The 19943-nt window shown below is 34.6% G+C and overlaps 1 protein-coding gene across 2 annotated transcripts in view; it reads right to left on the bottom strand.

The window, feature by feature from the left end:
- The window catches only part of Fur2 (furin-like protease 2), a 1527485-nt gene that overhangs the window by 1150423 nt on the left and 357119 nt on the right, over positions 1–19943 (bottom strand). The window lies entirely within an intron of this gene.

Here is a 19943-nt window from a genome sequence, read left to right as displayed (position 1 = left end):
ATACAATGAAAAACCGAAAATGTGATATGGACAATCGCGAACAAGCAATAAACAATCTGCGTGATTTGTTTTAGATTTCGGAAAATAGGTTCTGCCAGATTTACGCTTATCGACTGTAATCGTTTATTTATTTATTTATTTATTTGGGAGGGAAGCAAAGTATAATACATATCAGTCATTACACATGCAAAGAGATGTTTTATGGTAATTGTTTTTTGCTGAAATATAACTTCGGTATCTTTTATACGTGTTTAGGAGCTGAGATTATTATCTAATAATTATAAGGAAGATACAAGTTTTTTTTTTGTTTTTTTTTTTTGTTTTTGTTTTTTTTTTTTTTTTTACGAAGATACAAGTTTTTCACCTTCGTACAACAATTCATGTTTAATAGGCGTATAGAAGGGGCTCATGCCCAAAACATTGGGACTCCATTTCTGGGGCCCCATGTTGGGGGCCCGGTTCCTGACCACCACTGTGCTGAGGGGAATCGGATCTTTCCAACGTCACCATCTGTATGCAACAACTCCATGCTGAAACGAGAAATAGAGTGGACTCAAGCCCAACATTTCGGAACCACATTTTCTGGAGCTTCGAGGCCAGGGCCCAATTTCTGACATTACCGCTTTCGTTAATCGACCCCGACCTTTCAAACGCTAACACTATAGTACAACACCATGTTAAATAGGCAAATAAAAGAGACCTGAACCCAAACTTTTGGGATCTCATTTCTGGAGTCTCAGGTCCCGGAGCTTTCCAACACCACAATATGTATCCAATAACTCCATGCTTAAAAGAAAAATATAATGAAGCCAAGCTCAAAATTTCGGGACACCATTTTTGGACCTTTGAGAGAAGGGCCCAATTTCTGACGTTAACACTGTGCTCAGACGACCCGAACATTTAAAAACTTCACCACCCACCCACATACAATTCCATGTTTAATAGGCGTATAGAAAGAACCCGCGCCCAAAACTTCGGGACCCCATTTTTCTGGAGCCTCATGGCTGGGGCCCGGTTTCTGATATCACCACTGTGCTCGGGAGACCCGGACTTTTCCAATGCCACCATCTGCATCCACTTACTCCATGTCTAACACGGCTTCCCCATTGTAGGAGGATTTTGACGAATTTTCTGCAGGTTCTTTACAACTATTTACAACGTTTCAAACTATTCATAAGAAATGAAATTTCAATACATTAGAAACTATGTTCTTTTAAAATGTTCAAAATGGATGACAGCATTGATTTCCAGTAATAGTTGTAAACTTTCGTAATTTTATTCTCTATTTGAATAGTAGTTTAATTTCGAATCTTTTACGGTTAAAAATATTTTTGTGAAATGTAACGGAATACATTGAAATGCTCCTACTCCCACGGGTACGTGTTCCAATTATAAATCGATTTGAGGTTCAGCGTACAAATGAGAAACTCCCAAAGCCAAGTACAATATTGTAACGTTGTTGACATACATATGAATAACTGGTGATTAGGTCGTTAAGCTGTACATAAAATCATATAAATTTTCATTCATATTACGCAGACAAGTACACACAGAACAGCATATGAATCTTTATCTGACTTTTGTTTCTCTAACTTTCTGATAGCCTTTAGAAATAATATCTTTACAATCGAAATATTCGTTAAACATTATTATTATTATTATCCTTCAATATTCATTATACATCATATTCTTCATTACTTTAAATTCTTCATATTACATAACTATTTTACATTATATTCCGTCGAAGCTGTTTCAAAGTTAGTATTACACTTCTGACATAGTCATCATTACAAATCATAATTGATTCTCAATCCATACGCCTGTAACTTGTCCATCCTACCTGCAGTGTGGATCCTACGCAGTTTCGATCCTACGCAGTTTCGACGCTACGCAGTTTCGACCGTACGCAGTTTCGATCGTACGCAGTTTCGACGCTACGCAGTTTCGACCGTACGCAGTTTCGATCCTACGCAGTTTAGGTCGTGTGGAGTCCATGAATATAACCCTAATTTATAGCTGCACAGGTTAAACAAATTAAAGAGAGAGAGAAAAAAAATATATTTTTTGAGCGCATGATTAAAACTTAAATTATTTCAGGGCAACTGCGTAGGATCGAAACTGCGTACGGTCGAAACTGCGTAGCGTCGAAACTGCGTACGATCGAAACTGCGTAGGATCGAAACAGGTTTTGAGCTGAATTTTTCGATCGTACGCAGTTTCGATGCTACGCAGTTTCGATCCTACGCCGCATTCCCACTCAGAAAGCTCTCTCGCTTTTTCGCCCACCACCTTCGAACATCGATATGTCACCTAAGACGTATCTGGAAGATCAAATATAGTCCCATCAGCATCGACGACCTTCTGTCGATGTTCTGGGAGGTCATGGATTTCATCGCCGTAGAATTTGGTGAGCTGTGAAGCGAAGAAGGTATCAAGTGCATTTTTGCACCTCTACTACGGATTTGAACTGGCATTCTTTAAGGTGAAAATGAAATGAAATCTTTAAGTTTTACGTCCCACGCTTATGCCGGTTAGGCTAAAGGAGACGGTGATTATGAGAAATGAATGAAATGGTGGAACGAAGAAAGTGGGAGGAAACGTGAGAACCCCGAGAAAACCCACGCACACGGTGTTTGTCCATCATTCTTTAAGGTGATTGTCCAAGAAATGGAACAGGTAATAATCGGACGGTGCAATGTGAGGTGCTGCCGAATGGTTTCTCCACTCATACTGAATTGTAGTCCTCACATGTCCAGCCACTGTTCGCCTCAATTGCTGCCTGAAGCAATCATTTGTACATGTGTTGATCTTCTCGTATGTGGTGCATCTTTGAGTGTTTCGTTACTGTCCTTAAACTTGTTAGACCACCGCTGCGCTGTTCGCGTAGTCACGACACCATGACCAAAGACCTGGCATATCTTCTGCCCCGCTGCTGCCACGTTTGACCCCAGTTTGAACTCGTACAGCATACATGCCCTTATGAAGCTCTGTGGAGGTCCCATGTTTACTCTGTCCTTACGCAAGTTCACGATGTAATTGAACTTCCTCAACCAGGTAATATGTTGGATATACCCATACCAACAACTGACCTTCGCCTTATCTCCATTCGCATTCAACTCACGGTATGAGGGCCAATTGAACACAGACCTTCAAAAAAAAGCGACAGAACTTTCTTGGTTACTTTTATACTTTAGGACCAGAAAAATCTTTATTAGAGTGAATATTTAATAATTTATTTACAAATGTTCAATTAAACTTTCGATTTTCGTATTTATATATAATACTGAAAATACTAGTGTTTACTACTAGTATTTAGATTACACTAGAATGATGTCCACAACAGTACAATAGCATACATTATTTTTCTATGCATTTTAAAGCTCTCTCTCAAAATGAAGACATTTTATTAGTGAATTCTGACCTCTACAGAACTAAATACGACATTTCTGCATGAATAGCTTAACTAGCTGGGTTATTCCATATCAATTCAACACAGTGATTTAACCTTACCATCTCAGATTTTAATGAAATTTGGTACATAGATGCCCTCTAGATAGACTAAAAAAAATACCAGATTTCAACTTTATATATCAACCGGTATTGAAGATAAGCTTATGTAAAATTTGGAAAAAATGCACAAAATAGCATGTTCAATGTATTTTGAAATTGGAATTGCAGTTCTCCTAATTAAGTTAGCGAGCTGGTTGAGGTGTCATTTTACAGCATTTTCCATGCCCTTTCTTGTGGTATACAACATCATATAGGCCAATCCAAATGTTTATTTCAAAAATCAAAATTTTACCTCAAAATGTTTCAAAAAGTACATACTTTAAATTTTTGAAATTAATTCCATGAATAGATAGTATTGTTGTAAATCATCTGGCAAAATATGAATTTTGGATGATAATGGGTTCATTGATTTCATAGTAAAACTTTTCAATAAGTAATAGGATATGTTTAACACTTGAAATTTGAAAAAGCCACATTTGTTCGGCATACATCACTTTCAAGGAGAACATAACCCTTTTCATCGGAAGTTACAAGTTTTGTCAGGACGTCCACTACAGACATCCACAGAACATCGGCGTTTCTTGGATATGAGAATGATGGAGATGACCAGGTGGATGAAGAAAAGTTATTTTTACTTCATCAAGTTCTTCATTTTTCAGTAAAACATACAAGAACCACCAATTTCCTTCATAGACAGCGGTGACATAGCCTGATATGTCTTCTAATTGAAGTTTATTTGGAGATTGTGACACTTCCGTTTCCCAATCCTGCAAACCATCTGGAAAGTTTCACTAATACTGTTGATGTAGTTTTGGGAATGAATGCATCATATTGTTATGTTCCTTTTGATAGTCAATGCTTGATCGAAAAGACTTTCCAGGAACATTTCAGCTTCAGTATATTAATCTTGGGTTGAGTAGGCAAAATTTACTTTGGTAATGTTTCCTACTGCCCACTCAAAAAGTTGTCTTAGGGTTTGAATTTGATTGTCATAGGGTCCTTCAAACTAGCACGCCTACTCCATCGCAAGGCCCTTTTCCATGTGCTATAGCCGAGAAGTACCACCCTCGTTTTACTTTAAAAGCTGCCTCATGAGAACAGAGGTTCAAAAAGTTTTTCTTATTTTTGTATTGCGCGATAGACCTGTCGGAAAAATAAAAAACCTTGTTTGGAAGTTTTTGAAATTTAGATGTCAGAAATGATACGAGTCTTTTTTTGAAAGGTGTAAACAGCAACTGTACTGTGCTCCAGGCAATCAGAAACAACTACACATTTAACATCTTCAACTTTGTTTACCTGTTTGAAATATAAAACAAAAGGATGGATTGTGACCTGTAGCGCTGTGCTATAAGTTTTAGAAAAATCCAGATGACAGCAAATTCTAATTCTTTGAGATTTTCTTTTGTGTAGTTAAGGAAGGCTCCCTGTTGCTTGGCAATGAATCAAGCCTACCCGCTAAAGCTGCTTCAATTTGTTTGGTTTGTTTACGCTTAATGTCCTTATGTAACAATGAGGTTATGAAGGATTGGACATATTACTTGAAATGGCATCTGAACCACTGCTCGGTTTCCATCTGGGAGAAATTTTGTGGGCTCATTGGGCTCCTTAATTACAAGACAAAATTTAGATTCAACTAACACAGATGATTCGACATATGTGGAAATGTCACCATGAAATTCACGTAGGATTTGTGATTACGATTTGTGGCATTTTTGCATTGTTTTTTTTCACACCAATTGTTTTTTCTATTAAAAAAAAACATCTGGTTTAAACCAGCCAACCCTGCTGTTGTACCAGTGCTATATGTATACTTTTTACAAACCACGTGTATTTACAGTAACATTTTTAATTGAGAAACTTGTATTAATTCAAAGATATCAGCACTTTACCTTGCTTTAAGTTAGTTTTTAAAGTATGAGGTAATAAATATAGCCAGCAGATTACAAGGCGGTATGATATGTTTTAGACCTATTTATGTTAATGTTCAGATTTATTCCCACAAATTTAAAAAAAAAATGCATTTTTTAGCTAGGTACTGGGTATTAGTTTTTTTTTTTTTTAAACAACGAACCCATTATCATCCCAAATTCATATTTTGCCAGGTGATTTAATATATTCACGAAATTAATTTTAAAATTTTAAAATATATACTTTTTCAAACATTTTGAAGTAAAATTTTGATTTTGAATTTTAAAATAAAAATTTGGATTAGCCTATATGATGATGTATACCACAAGAAAGAGCATAATAAATGCTGTAAAATGACACCTCAACCAGTTCGCTAGCTAAATTAGGAGAACTGCAATTCCAATTTCAAAATACATTGAACATGCTATTTTGGGCATTTTTTCCAAACTTTACATAGCCCTATCTTCAATAACGGTCGATATATAAAGTTGAAATTTGGTATTTTTTCTTAGTCTATATGAATAGTATCCCTGTGCAGAATTTCATGACAATCTGAGATGGTAAGATAAATTTTGTTCTCAAATTGTGTTGATTGACCTGGAATGGCTCAGCTGAAAAGATTACTTTCCATGCAGTACGAAAGGGTTCATGCAAACATCCTATTCAGCTAGGAAACAAATTATTTACATCTGAAGCAAACAGTTAGTCCTTCTATTTGGCAAATTTCATGTAATATTATCGAATTTTTGAAAGTATTTAATTTATTTTACTTTTATTTGTAAACTATGTGTACTTTTATTTACAAACACATTTGAGCTGCCAAACAACTACAGAATATATGAAAAAATTAAAAAAGAAAATACACAATGTATATTACAATATTCTTGGCTACTTGAAAGCTACAATATTAGATAAGGAAACAAAATGTGATCATTTAAATATGCATATGAATGATAAAAGTAAAATACAGTTTTTGTTCACACTTTCCAGTTCTTTTCAACGTAAGCATCATTTGCTATTGCATTTGGTTCCTATTGTGCGGAACAAGTTGACTGTCTGTTCTGTTTCCCGATTTTTGCCACACTTGTGACAATATATCGCAAATTTTAATACTTTGCACAAATTCGTAATAGTATTTCTTCAGTAATCTTAAGAGAAATTTGTCAGTTGGCTGTAGCCAATTATTTAAAGTCAGATAAAGAAGTATTTTGAAGTAAAATATAATTTTTCTACTCATAACATTCTTTTCAAGTTCTCTTCTATGATCAAAAAGTTTGAATACCTTGATAATATTTCTTTGTTTATCTTTGTAATTGCTCAATGTATAACCATTTTGTATAAAATGAATAGAAGGTATTATATTATACTTGAGGATATATATTGTATTATATTATCCATATTATACGTAATAACAATATTTAGTACTATGCAACATTGCAGTTAAAACGTAATCGTGCAGCTCCATCCTTTGTTACGCAGTGATAAAGAATGTCTATAGATTACCATAAATTAGCCGATTTTTGTCCCAAAAGTTTATAGTACATAAATTCCTTTTATGATAATGAAGTTTACAAACAACAAAATATGCAATACAAATAACGACAATTACTTATCTTTGTCCTCCAAAACAATGCAATATAATAGCAAAACCATCGTACACATTTGCTTCTAGCTTTTACACGCTGAACACGTTATCTAACTAATTTACTTATAAATTAATTCTGGTATGAATAATACTATAAAAACCTTAGATCTGTCCATCTTTACAAACTGCTCATATTACCCAAAATTATCCTACTAGTAAAGAAAGTTTTGTGAAATACTTCTATTAACTTCACTACCCTATTAAAACTAGCATTACGCTTACTCATGATTTTAATTCTGTAAATTGAACTCATATTAAGATCTTTTAGTAGAATATCAGAAACTCACAATATTATGTTTCCTGAACCCGAAGAAATGAAAATTAAGCGCAAGTGTACATCAAAACCAAACTTATTTGAATCCGTTTGTGTGTATGTTAGTATTTCCTTGTTTATCAAATTGAATTTAGGCCCAACAAAGTACAAATGTGTAACTAAAGTGTCACTGAAGTAGGTAGACAACCAAAACAACACCAGCGATAGTTGTGTTGTATTAACTTACCCTGGTAGGCAAATAATGTGCTACACAAACCAACCAACATCGGATTGAACATGATACTCACAAGTACAGTAGAGCGTCGATTATCCGAAGTAATTGGGGGACATGGGTGTTCGGAAAACTGGTTTGTTCGGATAATCGAACTGTACTGTACTGTACTGTACTTCTACAGCCAGTGCCAAACCGACAGAAGTGTGCTGATTGTTGAAACACAGCGACTGGCGGCTTGGCCGGTCAGCAGCGCCTTATGAAGGCCCCATTAGAAGCAATGTTCCGCCAGCGGTGGCTCAGTGCGGCGACTACTGTGGGAAACTTGGTTTGGGAGTGAGGGGGATGATGGACTGTAGGGTGGGAGAGTAACAGGTGCGAGCGAGTACAGAGTTCGGTTAAACGGTCGTTCGGTTGACCGACGTTCGGATAATCGACGCTCTACTGTACTATATGTGCATAAAGGTAATACTTTTTACTTGAGAATCCAAACCAAATATGGTAGTTGATATGAGGAAATACAAACATAGAAAAGTGAAAATTTCCTTTTTTCTGTATACAAGCGTCTATTTCCTAAAATATTGTTATTTATTTTGATTATTATTAAATCTGGACTAGTGGATAAACTGTGAATAGAATAGATATATCAGACATATCAGAACTGAGCGATTATAACGGTAATATGTATAGGGTGGGCCAAAAGTAAGTATACAGACCAGCATCGATCAAGTATGACTTTTTAATTATTAATATAATGAATTTATTTGCTTTGGTTTGTTCCGAGCTTAAGGTATAATTGAAGTGGAAATACATCAAGAACAAATAAGGAAGAAACTAAATCAATACATGCAGTGGTGCCCACCCCCCCTCATGTCCATGACGCACCCCCCTCAATTGTCTATCTGTAGGTGTTCTTCCATGAAAAAAAATCTTTTCGAATAATTTTTACCACCCCCTCAAACATATTTATATGGATTTTTAACCCCCCCAAATATTTCAATGACGCAGTTTGCGTCATAGCCCCCCTTGTGGGCACCCCTGAATACATGTATGGATAAATGTCATTGTCAGTACGCGGCTCTACACACGTTCAGTTGCACACGTTGCACACATTCAGATTTCAGTTGCACGCGTTCTGATTAAGACACACTGATTTCCTCTAAAGTGAAGAACGAATAGCCTCCTCATAGAGGTTTTTTGACTAGGAAAAATTAATTTTCATATTACTTCAAATTTATTTTCACACACAGACGCACTAAAATAATAAGGAAATACTTCTCATATTATGCCTTGAATATTCTAAATGAAACATTATACCTAGGTATAAATAATGAATATATTTCTAATCATCATTTCGAAACGATGCCCCATCTCAGGAATAATTAATTCATCGTAAATTATTAAATAAAAACTTACTGTTTAATCTTTCTTTGGTCATTGAATACATTATATTAACGTGTGGTAACTAAGGACAAAAATGTTGATATTTCACCAATGTTAATTTCGGTTAGTCGCAACTAAGGCTCGGAGTTTTATGACACGTCGTATTCTTTTTATCCTGGCATCTTTTTACATGCCTAATTGAAGCAAGCGTTAGCAAAATTTCTAGTATTCGACTCGATTGGCATTTGTGTGTATTCTGTCTGTTCCACGATAATTCTTGTAAAACATATCCTAATGGTTCACCTTTTTCTGATTTCAATTGCTTGAAGTTGAAATAGGCTAAAAATGAGGGACCTCATTCTTCCCAAATTTATATTGCATATTTTCCTCAAGACTTATTAAAGACACACTAACTTTTTTATATTTAAATTTGCGAATGTTGTGTGAGAGATTATACACTAATTTCTATAGTTCGAGGTTGAAATTAACGGGAGACCCGATCGCTCGCTTTAACAATGCACGGCATCACTAAACAAAAGCAAATTTTTGACTCTTGTGAATAAATAAATAAATAAATAAAAACGGTATTTAGTTATTTGTTACCTATAGCAAGACTACTGTCCCAATTACAACAGGTTTGATTTATTTTGAGTTTAACGTCCCTTTCAGCAGCGAAGCTTTATGAGGATTACAATAGGTTTACATAATATTGGTTATTGGTCATATAAATGTATGTCTGAACCGTATTTTAGCTGTAGTCATACTTGGGCTCAAAGTTATATAAAAGTATATTTTTGGTCAGATTTTACACGAATTTCACTTATTGCTCAGAAATATATTTTCCAATATTGCAACGAGATTATTTGGAACTGTTTTGTTAGAAAGATTTGGCCTTGAGTAGCATGATTTGAAGTAATCAGTGTAAAAGGATCAGAAGTGGTTGGCCTGGCGCAGCAGTTTATAAAGAGAAATCGCCATCTCGGCTTCTATCTATTCCTCTCTTTTTTTCTTTCCTGCAAAAATTTCAGTTTTTTTTTTTCTATATATTGCTGGAAAATATTTTTATCAGCATCCCGTGCGAGACTTTTAACTACATGAAAGATGAATGTAATATTACGAAAATAATGGTAATCCAGACCCGGGAGAATCTCTCTCCGGCTACCGCGTAAAATCACTACAAATACTTATGGTAAGGCCATTTTACTGAATGTATTGATATTTTTTGAGTACGAGATATATATTTTAAAAACGTACTCACAGAAGGATTTTTTCACAGAAGGATCCTGGCATCATTGAGTTTCAATATACAACCACGAGGGATGTTCAGCAGTTATTGTCCTTGATATAGAAGGCATTACTCAAAATGGATCAAATTGTAGATACAGCAATGTATCCTTTGAATGTTTAGAGAAAATTTTCGGGAGTATAATATTAATGTTCTGCTTTGTTTTTCAGGTCATGGTGAACGATGATTGCGAAAATGGACAAATCTGAACAAAGGGCCCTCATTGAGTACCTCCAGAGGAAGGATTAAGACCCAAAGAGATTCATGAAGACATTGTGAATGTATTAGGTGGTGGTGCCTCTACATACTAAATCATCAAGAACTGGTCATGTGACTTCAGGTGCGGCAGGGAAAGCTATGAACATGCATCAAGTGCTGGACCGCTCGTAACACTGTGCACACTAAAGAACATTAACATGATGGCTGACAGAAGGCATAATGTGCGGAAGTTAGCTGAGGTTACTCGCTTGTCACTCGGTTCAATAAACAGAATTTTACACCAACATTTGGAGGCGCACTACGTATCAGCCCGATGGGTGCCACGAATCTTAACCATTGCTCAAAAGCCCATTGTTCAGATTCAAATTTGGCCTTCTTTAAGAAATACCCGGGTAACTTTCTTGCTAGATGTGTAAGCGAAGATGAAACCTAGGTACATCATTACAATCCAGAGTCCAAGCAACAGAGTATGCAGTGGCAGCACCATGATCCCCCCCCCCCTTCAAGAAATTCAAGACAATGCATTCAGTGCAATGCTATGAACTGGCAAGCTTATGGTATGATTTTTTTTGGAGGGGATAGTAAGGGCGTACTGTTCATTGATTATCTCCAGGGCCAAAAGACAATTACAGGTGAGTATTATTCAGAACTAATTCCAAACGTGCAGAGGGATGCTACACAGGAAAGTGCTGCTTCTACAGGACAATGCTCCTGCTCACATAAGTCACCTTACTGCTGTCGCTTTTGCTGATGCCAGGTTTGAAATACTTTAACATCCTCTCTACCTTTATGTTAGCATAGTGGTTGCTGCCACAGCAGTCATAGCTGGACGAGAAAGAGGACGCACTGCAGTCTTAGAGCAATGTCAGTAGAACTTTTTGATCAGAGCAAAGTAACTAGATTACTAAAAAGGTCCAGTTGGAATGTTTCCTACTATAATGTACTGATTTGTTCCATGAGTGTAAAGGAACACTCGGGACTCATCACCCACCATTTCCTGAAAATCATGTCGTTGGTGTGATTAACTCACTACGTGATCAAAAGATAATATTTTCTGCCTCATCTACTTGTCTTTCACATTCTTGAGCACTCATCTCACACTGCCATTGCAGAAGTCAAATTCTCAAAGACAATACCTCACTGTTTCTTCGTGAATAGCACTTAAACACACGACATTTTATGACATTGACCACACTTCCACTATGATGATAGGTGACATATGATCTCTAGCCTGAACGTTAAACTACTTGCTTACTAAGTTGCAACGTGTTCATTACATCATGCAAAAGAGAAGATAATGTACGTGGTCTTTCGATTTCAGCGGTCAGTTATACTGGTTTCCATGAACTTGCTATTTTTTTTCGGAAGACGTTCAAATCGTATTAGAATGAGTTGTAATATTATTAGTAATACTAGTAATGCAAATATGACTACTGTTACAAGGAGTGTTTAATAAGTTATCTACCTGAGCATAAAAAACAGAAACATGATTATTATGATTATGAAACGTAACTCATTATTTTTAAATCTAGTCCGGCCTGATTTTAACACACTCGGTAATTACGCTCCAAGTACCCAAACATCCTCAGAATAGAAAGAAACATCCCAACTGTCAAAAATTCCCGATTGCATTATCATCAGAATTGTCCAGTGTCGAAGCAGAAAAATAGTTACTTGGTGCTAGGTCACCTATAGAGTGGACAGTCATGTTCTTCGAAACCACATTACTTGTACCCTAACGACCAATTTCACTACTTACTTTGCCTTGACCCAACCTTTGTACATAGGCATTACCGACTAAAGTAGCAAATATACTTTTTTTCTTGCGCTTAAGTCTTGAACACGATTTCGAAGTATCTGTCTATTTCCGGAACACCCTGTACAAAACTATAGAAAACATAACTAAATTCAACTCAGAAACCATTTCCAATATTTTTTTTCCTAATTTGAAATATGCTGACGTCTTTTCCCCATTGTCGAGACACGAATAAAAATATACAAACATACATGCATTCAAATGTTTGTTAAACACGCTTGTCTTATAATCACAGGTTATTTCTCTTACAAATTTTAAATAATAGAAATCGCAACAAACAAACAAAAAATAAAAAAACTTCAGTAGAAGCAAAATCTCCGTTAGTCTCGAAAGAAGTGAGTTAGAAACTGTTATATAGAACCAAGCCAATCACTTTTGAAAGTTAACCAAAATCAGGCACTCGAATGACCATTTCAATGGTTGTATTACCATGTCGATGTAATTTTCAAGTTTTATTACCAATGTGCCTCAATTTAGTTGAGTACATGAGACCACCGTAGGTTCAAAACGAGATGAAAGAAGCGAATATTCTCACAACGACTGCTTTTACGAGTGTCCCTTTCGTCAGTCCGGAATTGTTGTCTGTAACGGTATGAATCACGCTTGCAATGCTCTTTTCTCTGCTCTCGAATTGCAATTTTAATATCCGCAGAATCATAAAAAAACGCGAGGAAACACGGTAAATGTATCTGTATTTGGTGAGCAGCCATGATTTCGTGCATGTCGAACCCAGCCCATCTGTCGCGTGCTCGGACACGGATTTTAATGTCGTTCTGTCTTTTATTTATTTCTCGCAACATTAAAGCCCCCACGTGGGTGCTACAACAAAGTGTGGAAATGGTTTTCGTGCATGACCACATTCCAACTACTTCCCTTCTTCTCTTCCAATTACCATTTCTCATTCGTTGCTGAAGAGACGAGGTGGGAGGTCCCTACTGATGCTTCTGACAGTTTCTGATGACATTGCTGAGACCGTTTCTCTTTCAGGACCTCCAAACACGCGGATTTCGATAAATTTGCAATGAATTCTTCATTATCTCTAATTGGGAAATCTGCGAAAAAGGAGGATATAACTGTCCCAGGTAATAAAACACTGATTGATAACGATGACGCGAAGTCTGTGATCGTTAATTTCAAAGCCTGTTGTACCTGAGAACTCAATTTCGAGGCTTAATCATGGAATAAATTGAAACTTCATTTTGTCTGTATACACTGTTCTTCGTTCACTTTGTACATAAAAAAAAAAAGTTACTATCAGTTTACATCAATCTATCCTATTATGAACAATTTCGTTGATTAGATAAAAATGGAACACTATTATTATGCATCAAATTGTCATTATATTATAAAACGTTTTCCTTGTAATTTGTCATACATATATGATATGAGGCCAATCAATCTGGATATACAATTCGAAAATACGATTATTTTAGCAGGAAAGAGAGAATGGAAATGACAATTTAATTTATACTCAAAATTAAAAAAAAGAAAGAAAAAACTATGAACATGAACCAAACTGAAACATACTGGTGAATAATATACTGAAGTTTTGCAGATGAATTTGATTCTATGTAATTTTCTAGACAATAAGCTTACATTTTGCAAGTTTAATATACAAGAACAGTTAGTTCAAGTCCTCGATTTGTGAACATTTTAAAAAGAAAATACAACTTACTTCTCCATAGCAAAATGCAAATTGGGTATTATTCACATTATATATAAAATCGCACGAGCCTTCACCAAGTATTACAGGTTAAAATCACATTTAATTAAAAGGTCTAATTGGCTGCATTTAAATTTATATATTTATTTATTGAAATAATTATAAAGTCTGCGCGGTTAAATACTTTGCGTTCTCACTTTCTGTGGAGAGCTGAGGTTCAAATATGAATTGAATTTTATGTTTAACGGTGACATATATCTGTGCCACCTTTGCTTTTAATCCATTTATTTATGTCCAGGAAGTGCTCTTCTCTCTCTCTCTCTCTCTCTCTTTTTTTTTTTTTTTTTTTTTTTTTTACATGAATTGGAGGTTCTTTTGATTTAAATACTTCTTTAAATCTACCCTTTATTTCATAAAAATTAAATATTCTGACATATTACTTTAATATTTAAATATCAATTTACTTAAGTGAAATTAAATATGTGTACATATATATAATGTAATTCATTTTGAAAAAACGAGGAATTTAATTAGACCTAAAAAGATCAATAAAATCTAACCATTAAGGTTCCAGTTCATTTCAAAGAAAAGACGAAAACACTTCAGCATACAAATCAATGGGCTAAAAAAACAAAAATGGCACTGGTACCCAAAATCCTTAAGCTTTATGTCCATGACTCACATACGATGATGATGGAAAAACACGGGGAAATCCAAAACAACAGATTTATCTTAAGATTAATCAATCACCTTCTGAAACTTCTTTCTTTTTAAAAAAAATCTATACATACTCCCAATCATATGAAGAAGTAAAAAAAAAAATGAAAGTTAAAATTCAGAATAAAATTTTCATTAACTTATAAGCGCTGTTTGATATTTTGAAGAAAAAAAGAAAGGAAAGGAAAGGGGAAAAACGTTTGTATAGAGCTCTGTTTACAAATATTTCTTCATCTTTCAACATTTCCCGTATTATCTTGGTAATATTAATAACACAAGATTTGGGCAACAATAGGAACCAGAAACATTTCTCAATTCCAAAATATAAATATAAATTAAAGGCAATTCAGGCAATGCACCTAGGCAGTATTCCTCTTGTAAGTCTTGGGGTACTTGGCCGTCGCCCAAAGTCATTTTCATTGAATTGTGCTGCTATGATGCTGCATCCAATTTAAGAGAGAGAGAGACAGAGGTGCTTTACCATGAAATGTAAATGCGGGACAAACGATTTGCGAGATATACTACAACACACATATTTCATTTATGGAAATTAGTATTCTGATGTGCTGACGTGTGTTTTGCGTATGTATAGGAAGATACAACAACCGTACTATCACATTCTAGGATTTTTTTTTTTGCGTCAAATAACGTTTATATATATATTTACATCCATTTTTAACAATACTGTTGAAAATCTATTTGAATTCAATTAAGTGCCATCTAAACTCAAACCAGAACCAGACCCTTTGAAGATAGTTTCGAGTACGACATTTTAACCCGACAAAGAAAAACGATTATGGTTATTTCTTGTTTTCAACTCAATTAATTAAACAAGACTTAAAAGAGACAATGAAATTAATCATGCTTTGCTCATTAATCAAAGGAAAATTTGTGTTCGTAACGATTTAGTTAGGTTTTCAACTGCTTCATAGAAAGTTACGCATTGAGCAAACATGTCAGAATCAGAATACATTTTGGTCAGTGTTACATTTTCATTTACCTACGGGTGATCAAAACTTTTATGGTTAATTAAAACAATCATATTTCGACATGTAAAGTGAATTCTATACTATTAACTCATGTACTTCATAATTGTACTTACGATTAAATTCGAGTACTATATCTGTGTAGGCTTACTATTGTTATCGATAGTATCTTATTAATATCTAATACGTGAAAAGGTATGCACAAAATTGCTGTAATATTTTGGGTATAGATCTTTGAAAAAGTTACTATTCTAATTAATATGTTTAGTGGTAATTAAATGTCGTCACGATTTGTTTTTCTTTTTTTAAATGGTCTCGTTTGTCGCCAAACTTCCGGCATGGGACTGTGAAAAGGGGGTGACAAAATCTGCATTTCGCTTCACTTCGAGCTGAGCACTGCTTCTCTAAATGGGTAAAATCTCACAATACTTTTTCATGGGACGAAGTTTGTTGTTGGCTTCAGGCCAAAAACTTGTTTTACACGGCCTAACCACTCCACAAAGCCAGTTAGTTGCCACCCGTTGGTACACGAAACGCGTTCTTGCAAGAAAACAATGTCTTTAGTCATCCTATTATTCTAAGTTTAAGTAACTTTACAAAACTCATATTTTTTTCCTTGTAGGTACTTTTTTTTAAAAATAGTAGTATAAGGATCACAGATCCTTAAAAAGAATTAAATATTTATGCTTTCCGAAACTGTAATCAAAGGACGGGGATAAGATGCTCTACTTTAAAAAAAAAAGTTCAAAATGGCATTCTCAGTTTGTGTATAGAGATCACTAAGTGCTTTAACTAACAAGATGTACAAACATGCATCCCTCATTTGAGTGTGACATGCTATGCAGTTCAATGGAATATACAAGGATGTAGTTTCATTCACACTCAACTATCAATTTTGATAGTTTCTTATCGCAGTTAATCGTACTCAACTGAACGTTTAATCTGTACAGAAATCGAATATATAGTGCAGTTGTGTTTAATAAATAATATATTTAACCACTGTGATTTGTGTTTTGAATGATTAATAAATTACTCTGTTGACACTTTTAAGACGATTGTGTGAATTCATTTATACAATTTTCTTTTTAGCCTACTTCGTGTTTATTTTGATTTATAACTGAAGCCGACGATCATTTCGCTTATTACGCTAGTACCTTCCAGAGTATATTAACAATTATACTCTCAAAATAAATGGATTTACATAAATACTGTTTGTTGTTTTCTAACTCCACAATGTGTTCATTTAATTAATTAAATAGAAAACAATGAACATAATGCTTTAAATCGTATCAATATACCCATGAGAAACCTACTACAATAACTAAAGAAACGATCCTTGAGAATAATTATGGATTAAGGTTGGTTTAAAGGGACAAGTTTTGTCGATAGATGACAGTACAATCTTCGTATCTCTTCCATGTATTTTTTATCTTTTATGAAAATTCACGATTTTTGTTACAAATTTCAACCTACAGACTTCAAATTTCTAGAAAAGTAACTTCATAATCTATCGAAGGCTATAATCCGTGCCGATTTTTTATTTAGAATTTTCTTCATTGTTGAAATGGCTTGATTGTAGAAATGGATATCCAAACTTTTAACAATGGAACTGTTTCAACAAGGAAGAAAATTCTAAATAAAAAATCGGCACGGATTGTTCCCTTTAATAGGTTATGAAGGTCCTTCTCTAAAAAAAAAAATTCAGTCTCTACGTTGAAATTTGTAAAAGAAATTGTAAACTCTCGTGAAAGGTAAAAATACATGGGAGAGATACGAAGACTATAGTGACATCTATCAACAAAACTTGTCCCTTTACAATAACCTAAATTTCCCAAAAATAGTTATGCAGTAGTTATTTTATGTGTCAACACTGGTCATTGAGTTCCGTTAGTTGACTGAAGTTCTATAGTGTTGAGTTTGGTCTGTACTTAGATTGGTAACTGTTGAAGAACACTAAACAAAATACGACGCTTTATGTAGTGTCGTGAGGAACAAAACAGAGCAAGTAAGGAACTACAGGAATTTAAAAAGTAGTGCTTTTCTGTTCAAGAAAACGCCAACAATGATGGTGAGATTCGCGATGTGTTTGCTTCATACTAGCGGTGAGCACAAAAACCGGTTGTTCGGTTTTTAGAAAAATCGAAATTGGTTTCTCTAAACTTTTAAAATAAATAAAACAGATTTTTTAATTGGTTTTCTTTCACAACCGGTTTCGGTTTTCTAGCAAATCTTTTTGTTTCTTTGTTCATGTTTGGAAATGAATCCTACAACAAGAAGTTGCCAGTTTCGGCAAAATTCACATTAGTTTCAGTAAAAATTCAAAACTATTGGAGAAAACTGAAAATAGTTTCTGAGAAAAACCGAAATGTTGGTTTTTGTTTTTTCTAGAAACAGGTTTTTACCCTTTAATGAAAAATGGTTTAGCCCATTCACACTCATCACATACCTCAAACTTAAAATTTCCAGCCTATTGAAGCAACTCTGAGTAATTAACCACAATAGCACAATGAGTTTAAGCTAAGTATCCCAAATCTTCCAAATACTAAAATTATTTCGTTTAGGCAACCAAAGTGAAAAATATAAATACGCAATATTTCTTGGACTTTTTCCTCCCTCGGAAACCTAGAGTTGTATGACATATCCGAGAACTGTGGTTGGAAACCTCTTTTGTCAGATGACAGCATTCTGAAAAGAATGACAAAAAACTGCCGAGCATTTCGCGGAAGAACATACAATTCTATCCACACATTCTGAATACATGTGGAAGAGCGGTGACAAGACAACTGCGTTAGTCCATTCTTTAGAAAGATGAAAAATGCTGAAGGTCTCCTTTCAAAGGACACTACAATTTTTCTGACACGTCTTTCAATTGTTAATTTACATTTTCCTGACATATGTTGGGAAAGACGTAAACAGTTGTCATGCGCTCTACCTTTGAATTGGAACAAAACATTCGAAACGTCCTCTCCATCAATAACATAAAAGGAAAATAAATGAACGGAAATTATATAAAATATTATTTGTCCTTAAAAACAGTGTTAGCTATGACCAACATGAGAACACGCTTGTATGTTTCAGAGTAATTTCATGTAAGCGTACAATGACACTTGTCTTCTAATAACAAATAATAATGCTATCATCCAAATGCTTATAGTATCAAAATATAATATTCAATACTTCTTTTTTATTACCAATATGTTAAGATTTTAAGAAGCGGATTATTTCCATTCATATGCGAAAATTAGAGCGGTTTCAACAAATTTTTACCATCCTTAGCATATTTTCCATATCATTTTCATGTAGATATCTGTAATTAAATACATTAAAACTTTTGGTATTTCATCAGTGTTTTAATTATTTTAAATGGTGTTTCAAACACATTGACTACCCTCATAATCAGGATAACAACTCCATTATTATTATTAATAATAATAATATCAAAATATATCGATATTTGAGAATACTCTCGAGTTACAGACAAGAAATTTGGTATTTGGCCCTTTAACTATATTCTATATTAATAAAAGAACGTGTGTATGTGTGTCTGTCCGTGTTTGTCATTGCATAGAAAGGAGTCACCTGAGCCACCAAATTGTGTACACAAACAGATGTTCCATAGATTAATCGCATAAGAAGCCGGTTTTTTCGAGTGTCGACTCGAGGGAGATTGAGGGATCATACGTTTCGAAAAGTAGAGTACCGATACGTCAGAAGCCCTTCAAGTTAGACAACCCACACTACTCTTCGACTTGCAGATTGCATACTGTTCAATCCATGATAAGATTGGCAGAAGGGGTGATATTACGAATTTTTATTATTACACTTGCATGGAAACGAGTGTCCTAAGGAGAGAAATAAATAATTAAAGTTTTTTTTTTTTAATATTAGAAGTAGAAGGGACTGCTTTCTGTAGAATATCGGTAATTCTATTGAGTTCCAAGTCTTACGAGAATGAAGCTAAAGCATTGAAACAGCATATTGAGAATTATAACTTACTTTGTTCAATTGATTTTCTAATATACAATGTTGGAGCCAATCAACGTTGTGACCGACGCACATCAATCGAAAAACGCCGTTTATCAAAAGGAGTACAACTTTTATGAAAGTACCTTGAAGATGACTAGAAGAAGACACAAATATACGTAAAATCAAATAGCTGGTCCACTTAGCTAGAGATGTAAGGGTCACTGGTATTCTATCTAAAGCTGATCTCTAAAGTGACAATAAGTGAATTAGCTTCTCTTCATCTAGTGAAAAATCACTTAGCTTCGTCCAGTTTTTCGGAAATCTGTACAGCTTTGATGTTTCTGACGATTCCTGTCACAA

Source organism: Thermobia domestica, chromosome 12 (assembly GCF_964235325.1).
Source record: "Thermobia domestica chromosome 12, izTheDome1.hap1.1, whole genome shotgun sequence".
Classification (NCBI taxonomy): Eukaryota; Metazoa; Arthropoda; class Insecta; order Zygentoma; family Lepismatidae; genus Thermobia; species Thermobia domestica.
Note: the sequence above shows the minus strand (reverse complement) of the source record. Positions and strands in the feature narration are given on the sequence as shown.